Raw genomic sequence first — 9,575 nt, 5'->3', positions numbered from 1 at the left:
AAATGCATTTTTTTAGGCTTTGGATAAAACTTGCCTCTAAAATTGAAAACACTATCAACACCATTTTAGTAGAGTTCTTATGTTTAGAATATCAAATTCCTTGAATATACTCTCTGAACTCTTCCATGTAAACCTAGCTAGTGCCAACTTTTGCTTTGAAAAATAGGCACGTTAACAATCAAAACTATTTCTTCAAATTAAATTTCTATAATTTTCAATTTATATTTCAAAAATCATCTAGGGGAAAAAAAACAAAGGTTTATCAAACGGTTTTTTGTCAATTATTTTGTTTCTCGAAAGCAAGAAACATCAAAAACTGTTTTTCGTTGGGCTATCAAACGAGTTCTAAGTGAATAGCATATGCAATGGATATAACTTAATGTTGAGAATTTTTTAATGTGCGCAACGACAATTGTGAAAATTCAAATGTTAGGCGATTTTACAATATATGAGGATATATTGGTAATCGTCGACCCACTCAACACACAAATAAGATACGGAATTTGTTGACATTGACTCTCTCTCTCTCTCTCTCTCTCTCTCTCTCTCTCTCTCTCTCTCTCTCTCTCTCTCTCTCTCTCTCTCTCTAAGAAACACAAGAACAAAAGGGAGAAATTTTGGAGGTTTTCTTCTTCCTTGCTTCGATCTCGCACTTCGACCATCCACCCACAACTGCATTTGGGTTATGGATCTATTCTCTTTCTACGAGATTGAGGATTTATCGGTGATAGATTTCGTGGAGGAATCAGTACGTGGATCCTTTACAATTCTTCTGTTGAATTTTTTATTTTGTGATTAGCAAATTTGGGTAAGATTCTATCATTTTCTTCTGTTGAATAATTGATCTGGAATATCATGTAATGTGTCATGTTAGATAGAGAACCAACATTGGTATCAGAGCCAGGTTCCCATATGTCTTTGTTCCTCCTGAATTTTGTTGTTTGATATCTTGGATTTGATCCAAGTGGGAGGATCTAGGATGGATTTGATCCAAGTGGGAGGATCTAGGATTTTATTGGAACCCTAAATTGAAAACCATATAATTTGATTTTGAATGATCCAAATGGAAGGATAATGTATGATTTCCCTTCCCTTTTTATTTTTTAATATTCAAATGAGACTATTATCATAGAAGGATTGTCTAATTTGCATGAAGTTGTCAACCCATGAATTGGAGTTTTGTGCATTTTTGTTTGTATGGGATGATGAGACCCAAAAATCTAGTCTTATGTGGGCCTTTGGGTTCGTTTTTGGAGGGATCGAAATTTTTTTTCTTTCATCAGGACAGAGTGCCGTCTCGTATGAGAAGGACTTCCTTCTGGTGAGATGGAGTCCGTTTAGGCAGACAGACTCCTAGACAACAATCCTTCTCAGAATCCATATGACAGTCCATCTGGTTCAGAAGGTGTTCCGACTTTCTGAACACCTGTAGCCCGACACTCTAAGTGATATTGGGCATTAAAAACCTAATGGGGCTAAGTGGGAGCTATTAGGGTATAAGCATTCTGTGTGAACCACCTCATAGCATGAGCATGACTTTGTGTTTTACTTTTGTAAGTAGTAAAACAATTTTAATTTGGATTATTTAATTATTGAATCATGCTTCTAGCACAGAATGAACTAGTATATATAAATTCCATGTGGATTTGCATGAGGATTTGATGGATGTTTGTTAGTATTTTTTTTTTTGTTCAAATGCTTATCTCATAGGTTAACTATGCTAGTGTGAATTTCTTGCTACTTGTGTTTTATGCTAGAAATTTTTAACTCATCCTTGCATGTATTGTCTCTAATTGATATGGTTGTAAGCTGACCTTACCAAGGGAGATAAGCTGAATGAAAGGAATTATGATCTATGGCACTGAAAGGTGCAATATCTCCTTGAAGAGCAGGACATGCTGGAAATCATAAACCAAACCATGACTCCACCTAAAGAAGGTACCACTGCATAGCGTCATAGGGACCTGGAGAGCTATAATGCCTGGAAGAGGAAGTACATGGTAGCTAGGATTTTCATCTTGAGCTCCATGATGGATGATCCGATGCTTCGATTTGAGAAGCACCGGATTGTAAAGTTTTTATGGGAGGCAGTGAAGTTCCAATATTGAGGGACTTCCACCACTAGAGGCTACTAGCTCGGACTCACTTTCAATGGATATAAGATGTGCCAGGGTCATACTATGAGGCAGCACATAACCATTATATCCAACATGATAAGTGAGTTGAGCGCATGTGGGTGCCAAAAGACTGATGATGAGCAAGTCTTTTCAGTCATTAGTGTCACATCCACCCAGCCGGTACCCCATTTGGAATACCCGGGATGTGATCCACAGTCCAAGGATCAATGATCTGAGGTCCATGCCTCCCACATACACGGTAACCTAATCATGAACAGTAATAATCAATGGTAAAAACAATTAATACTAAGTATCATGAATAAGATAAGATTAAATAAATCAGAGTGCGGAAGACAATAACAGTAAAGTATAAACATAATCATAAAGGTGAGAGAATGTATGATAACCACTCTCTCAGAGCAGCAGAAAAGAAGTGTGATAACGTTAATTACATGTCCAAGTGTCAAAAGATAATCTCAAAGATAAGTTAGTTATAAGACCAAAAGTTCCATAAATACACCAAGGGAATGGGGCACTAAGCTAGGGTTTCTTCTATACTAATGGTAGTCTCCTCAACAGTACGGATGAAGTAAAACCTTGGTGCGGATAGTAATCCTCCTCGGCTCCAATATACGGATCCTCACCGACGCCACTACCCGGAGGGTAGTATGTAGAATCATAGTCCGCCTCAAAGGAGGTGCCATCGTAGTCTTCGGTACCTGGAATATAATCTAAAAACATTTGCACAAAAAGAAATGAGTTCGAAGAACTCAGCAAGGAAGTTATTCCATAATTAGAAATCATACACATTCAGAACATATTATAATGCAATGCGATATGGAACATATGATGCAAATATGAGTCTAACTCTGTGAATGCTAGTCTCTAGGGTAGACATGCTTTAAGTCATAGCACCGTACTTCTTTGGGTCGTTAGTCACTCTCCCATTTCCATATCTTGGGAATGCCCGGGGAAGATCGGTAAAGTCATCAAAAAACCGTGGTAAGGGGATCGGTCACCGCTCTCTCACATCACCATTTGGTCAAGTACTGGCGCATGTCATAGTAAAGCCTAGCCCAATGCAAGTCATCTACTCAGTCGGTCAAGTCAGATTCAGATACGTCCATTCCTCGCCCCCGGCTATCCTTTCCGGTATCCTTCACACTAGAGTCAGCGAAATCCCGGATTTCGGACTCATCAACCCTATTGGTCATCCACATATAGTAAACGGGAAGCTCTCACGTCCTCTCACAGATTGGTTACCGGTCTTGAGCGCCCGTGAGCCCAAGTCTATCCATATGCAACTCTACCAATAAATGGCCCCTTTCAGGTATCCGTAGCATGGTTTATGTCCCCTATCGGATTGGTTACCGGCCTAGAGCGCCCATCCAACCATTCACTACCACGGGTTGTTCGGTCTCAATGCCCTTCCGATTCGGGTCTGACACGACAAGGATAAACCTAGCCACCCAACTAGACAGTCTTATGTATGTCATCCAATAACCCGGGAGAGTGTCGATAGGCACCATCGGAGAACATCCCATACTATTCCCTCCGATGCCCAAGGACAGAAGTGTTAGTAGGACACCCCCCAATCCCAAGTCATACATAAGCAATCACATATCCAATCTCATCATTTCTCATGCATCCAATGCATATCCATAATAGTAATCAAATCATGATATTGAAACGAATCATTATAAACATAAGCAAATCAAAATGATAAAGTAACACAACAAGAGTATAAAGATTTAAATGCTACTGTTCTAACACATATGTATGATCTTATAATGATTGAAAGAAAATCAAGAGATTTCATTCTTTAAATAAAACACAATTCAATATTTGATGACTTATATGTTTATGGAGATAACCATCCTTACCTTGGATGAATTGATGATGAATTGAGAATACCAAGAATAGTCCAATAGAATTGTTAAGGCCCTAAACAAATATCAATAATAAGTTAGAAAAGAAGTCGGGAAGATCGGATGTTAATTGGATCAAAATTGGCCAAGGTTGCTGTCTGCCAACATTTTGGTCGATGGTCTTTGGTCGATGGTATCGACCAAAAGGATCGACCAAGATTTCCTTCGAGATAGAAATGTGGACTTTGGGGGTTTTCATCCGAAATGAGTTTTCCGGTGTTCGGATCAATCTGAAACTTGGAGGCATACTTAACAATAGTAGTAGGACACTATAAATCAAGAAATTTACCCAATCCAATGGTCTAAACAAAAAGCCCCAATTTGAGCTATCAAGTTAAAGTGATAAACATCATGGCATGAGTTGGAATTGATTGCATTGATGAGGAATGTCATGTAATAGTTAGAGGAACTAATAGAAATTCTATTGGAATCATATGGCAATGTTAAACATGAAAATAATACATCCTATAACTCAGTTTGGTACCAAATGGCATGATGTTAATAGATAAATCATAGAATACATATGCTAGGCATGAGATAGAAGCCTAGCATCAATGGATAGTTAAGGAAATCATGGATTGAACATGAGTAGACACTTGGAGTGGTGGTTGCAAGGTCGCAGCACCATTCCCAATGTCTCATCAGTAAGGTGGCAATAGAAAAGAGTAGAAAATGGTAGGGTAGAGAGTGGAATGATGATTCATACCTTAGTGTGGAAGATGAAGACAAGAATCAATGATAAACAAAGAGTTTTTGATGAGGTGCCCTTCACATTAGCCAAGGATCTGCTTTGGGAAGCTCTCTCCACATTTCCAGGTGAGAAAATGATTGCAATAGGGCTCAAGGCTCGAGGTTATAATAAATAGAAAAGGAATATTCCATGGAATCATTAACTTGGCAAACTGGGATATTTTGGTCGATGGTCCTTGGTCGATGGTATCGACCAAAAGGATCGACCAAAATATTTCCAACAGAAAACTAAGGTTTAGAACAGCAACTTCAAGTAGGGATTTGAAAGGCTACACAAGGTCAATTTGAGTGAGGTTTTCTTCTACAATTCAATCAAGAAGTCTAGTTTCGGGGAATACCTTCGGATTGTGCACAGGAGGTCATTTGGTACATCAACTATATTAATCTTCTCCGATGCGCAGACTTTCCTTAAACACTGACAATGCATTTAAGTAAGGGGTATCATTGTCAATGTCCATGGGCTCAGTCTCTGAATCATGATCATCAATCAGAATGGTCCATAAATCTCTTCTTCCACTGCTTCGGGTCTTCGGACCTGAATACAATAGTGGATCCGGGTCAGGGTCAAGGTTAGAATAGGGCTAGATATTACAATTAGGTCATTGCCCAAGTCTTGAGAGCACATGAAGATCTTCTTGACACATGTTGATGATGTCAAGACATTCGATCAAGCTACCAAGCACCTTAAGCTGGAGGAGGACCGGATGATAGTTGATACCCCCCCACCCACCGAGGTATTTGCTGCTGAAGCAAGCACCAGTAAGGGTGCAGGCTTTAAGTGCAAGAAGGATAAGGCTCAACCTCAACATTCCAGGGAAGCAATAAGGATGAGAACGAAAACAAGAATGGCCCCAAGCATTTCTGGGGGACTAGAGGTGGAAAAAAGAAATCGTATGCAATTTGCTTCAATTGCCGGAAGCCTGGTCACCTCGCTCGTGATTGCACTAAGCATGAGGTGCGACATAACATATAACAAGGGAAAGTTTGAGCTTGCAGAAGAATAACAATGGGGAACAACTTGAGTGTGGAGATCCATGGCATTGGCACGTGCAAATAATTTTACAGGGTGATCAAACGCTATTATTCCATGATATATTGTATGCTTTGAATATTCGACGGAATCTTGTTTTTGTTATTTTTCTTATGGGACATGGTTTTAGAGTTGTATTTGATAATAATTCTAGTTTTGTATCTAGGTGATACAATTTATGGTAGTGATTTTCTCCAAAATGGTTTTATTATATTGGATACAATTGATGATTATCTAATTCTAGTAGTGCTTTTGTGTGCCAAAATATTTGTGTATTGATTTTATTGTGTGGTATGCTAGACTAGGGCATATTGGCCTAAATAGAATGAATATGTTGGCAAGGGAAGGCCTCTTGGGCCAAGGTTCTTTATTTGAATTGCCAACCTGTGAATCATGCTTAGCAGGAAAAGCAACTAGAAAACCGTTCAAAAAGGCTTTGAAAGCCGCTCTTCCTCTAGAACTTATTTATTCAGATGTTTGTGGACCCATGAATGTGCATACTAGGAAAGGACAACCTTATTTCATCACATTTATAGACGATATGATCATATTTATCTAATTTCTCATAAGTCAGAAGCTCTAGAATGTTTTAAGAAGTTCATGAGCTTAGTTGAGAATCAGTTAATAAAAGATTAAAACTCTTAGAACATATAGAGGTCGAGAGTATCTCTTCGATATATTCAAAGGGTTGTGTGATGAAAAGTGGATATCTAGGCAATTTACTATCCCAGGGACTCCACAACAATATGGTGAGATCCATGATGGCGCAGGGAAACCTACCCATCTCTTTTTGGAGAGATGTTTTGCTGATTGCAGCCTATATCCTCAACAAAGTTCCAACTAAATCGGTTCCTTCCACACAATATGAGTTGTAGACCGGAAAGAAGCTAGATTTGAGTCACATGCACACATGGGGTTGTGCAGCATTTGTTCACTTTACCTCTCGCTAATATGGGAAGCTTGGACCTGGAGGAAAAAAGTGTATCTTTGTGAGATATTCTGAGCACTCAAAGGGTCATGTTTTTATTGCACTAGAAGAGAGTGAGAGGAGAACGGAACTCAAGTCTAAGGATGCGATATTCTTGGAAAATGATTTTCCATCTCTTGCAAGAGTTAACAAAGAGGCATTACTTTGAAATACAAGATAGTAATCTTGTCACTCTAGGGACTCATATTCTGAATAATGAACCTTGGGTTCATTCAGAAAATCCTAGTGGAAGTGGGAGTGTAGCTATGATAGCTCTTTCAGAGGGTGAACAATCTAACATGCACTTGCGTCATAGTGAGCACGGGCTAGTTCCTCGCCAACGTTTTGACAAAGAGGATGAAGCCTACTTGGTAACTCCTGAAGAGACTGACTATGAGGCAATTGAGATGACTCCAGTCGATAAGCAGGAACCGAAGAGTGTGCAGAAAGCTCTTGTCGAAACGAGCTCAAATAGGAATGGCTGAAAGCTATAGAGGAAGAGTTGGAGTCAATGAGACTTAACCATGTTTAGGACTTGGTTGACTTATTGTTGGATCGAAAGGCAATTGGGAACAAGTGGGTTCTCAAGATCAAAAGAAAGTCGGATGGATCTATTGAGAGATTCAAGGCTCGTTTGGTGGCTAAGGGCTACACCTAAAGAGAGGGCATTAATTATGAGGAAACTTTTTCCCATGTGGTTAGGTTTGCCTTTATCAGCCTCATATTAACCATTGTCGCTTAGATGGAATTAGAGATTTACCAGATGGATGTAAAGCCTGCTTCTCTCAATGAAGAACTTAAGGAAGAGATCTATATGGATCAACCTTAAGGCTTTGAAGCTAAGGGACTAGAGCGCAAAGTGTGCAAGCTCAAGAGGTCCATATATGGCTTAAAGTAGGCATCTAGACAGTGGAATGTGTGCTTCTAGCAAGTTGTGATGGAAAATGGTTTTTTCATGCTTGAGGAAGACCATTGTGTTAAACTAAGAGATCCGATTGTAATTTTGTCATTCTGACACTGTATGTAGATGACATACTCATGGCTAGCAATAGCAAAGAGCTATTGGAAACCATTAAGAAATTGTTGTCTTCCGCATTTGATATGAAGGACATGGGTGAAGCAAGCTATATGCTTGGTGTCAAGATTGTTAGAAATAGGCAAAAGAGATTACTGGGTTTATCTTAAGAGACCTACATTGACAATGTCTTAAAGAGATAACAAATGCACAATTGCAAACCAATAGATACTCCAGTGGAGAAGGGTTTGCATTTGAGCCTTGACGTAGGTCCTAAGACTCTAGAGGAGATAACCAAAATGGAAAGAGTTCCATATTCCAGTGTTGTGGGTAGCCTTATGTATGCTATGATGTGTACTAGGCTGGGTATTTGTTATGCAGTGGGTTTGATTAGTCGGTACCAATTAAACCCAAGCATAGAGCACAGGAAAACAATCAAGATAATATTGAGATATCTCAAAGGAACGAGTAACTACATGCTGTGTTACCAAGGATCAGATTTGCAATTAGTTGGTTATAGCGATGTCGATTGGGCTAAAGACATTGATGAGCGCAAATCAACCTCTGGATATGCTTTCTTGCTGAATGACAAGATCATTTCGTGGTATAGCAAGAAGCAGACTTGTATAGCACTCTCAACCATAAAAGCAGAGTATATGACATATTCAGCTGTGATACAGGTGGCTTTTTTTTTTTTTTTTTTTTTTTGCTTGAGGAGGTTCCTACGACATACTAGATTTGTGTTGACATTCAAAAAGCCTGCCCTTGTCTTCTGTGATAGTACGACAACTTTTAGTTATGTCAAAGACCCCAAGTATCATGGGAAGACCAAACATATACAAGTGAGATATCATATTGTTAGAGACACTGTAGCAAGGAACAAAGTTGTACTTAAGCATATATCTGCTAGTCACATGGTAGCTGACCCTTTTGCCAAACCTATAAGCCAATGATGCTTTTATTTCTCATGTAAAGTCCTTGGGCTTGCATAGATTGTGACTTATTTAAATACTAAAACTCTCTTATTATTGAGTAATATGAGTTCATTCTAGCCTTTGTTTTTCACTTTCTATATGATTGTGTTCTTCTGACATAAAACATAATATATCAATAGGCATGAAAATGTCTCATTCACACAAGCATTTGCCTCAGTCGCTTTGGTAACAAGCAAAGATGAGATGAATTGTTAATGACCTTATGTAGGTCAATTCATAATAATGTTGTCGCCTTAATTTTGGAATCAAGATGAGACTCTGTATGGTGAAGAGAATTGACATGAATGTTCCCACTATTCATGTTGCTTATAGAAGCCAGGTGCGAGTATTTTATGTGGCGCTAGGGTAACGACAATAAAGAAACTCGGGTTAGGCGCAAGTGGTGCGACTAGACTAAGACTTGTATGGTGTTAGGAGAGACATACATTTTATTGTGTATAGAATGCTCCACCATAGCATGTATATCATACTATGTGTGCTTAGTGACCATTGGAAATGAGAGGATGGATCCCTGCTCCTTTCATTGTGTGAGTCTTGGACTTTGTGGTCCATTAGTGTCCTTAGTCACTTTTTGACGATGTCCTGAAACGAAGGGTTTATATGACTACTTTGGGGTGTTACCTATGATCATGATTGATTTGGCCTAAAGAAGCATTGCCAGGAAAGGAGTTAATCCCAAGTGTAGTGATGGTCTATGGCAAAAGGAAAGGTTTGATTCAATTTCACCTTAAGAGTGTTTGCTAGCGCTAGCTGTATTAGTTACAGTAGTGAAT

Source organism: Hakea prostrata, chromosome 10 (assembly GCF_041222555.1).
Source record: "Hakea prostrata isolate BN-2017 chromosome 10, UWA_Hpros_2, whole genome shotgun sequence".
Taxonomy (NCBI): Eukaryota; Viridiplantae; Streptophyta; class Magnoliopsida; order Proteales; family Proteaceae; genus Hakea; species Hakea prostrata.
The sequence above is the reverse complement of the archived record's forward strand: the minus strand, read 5'-3'. Positions refer to the sequence as shown.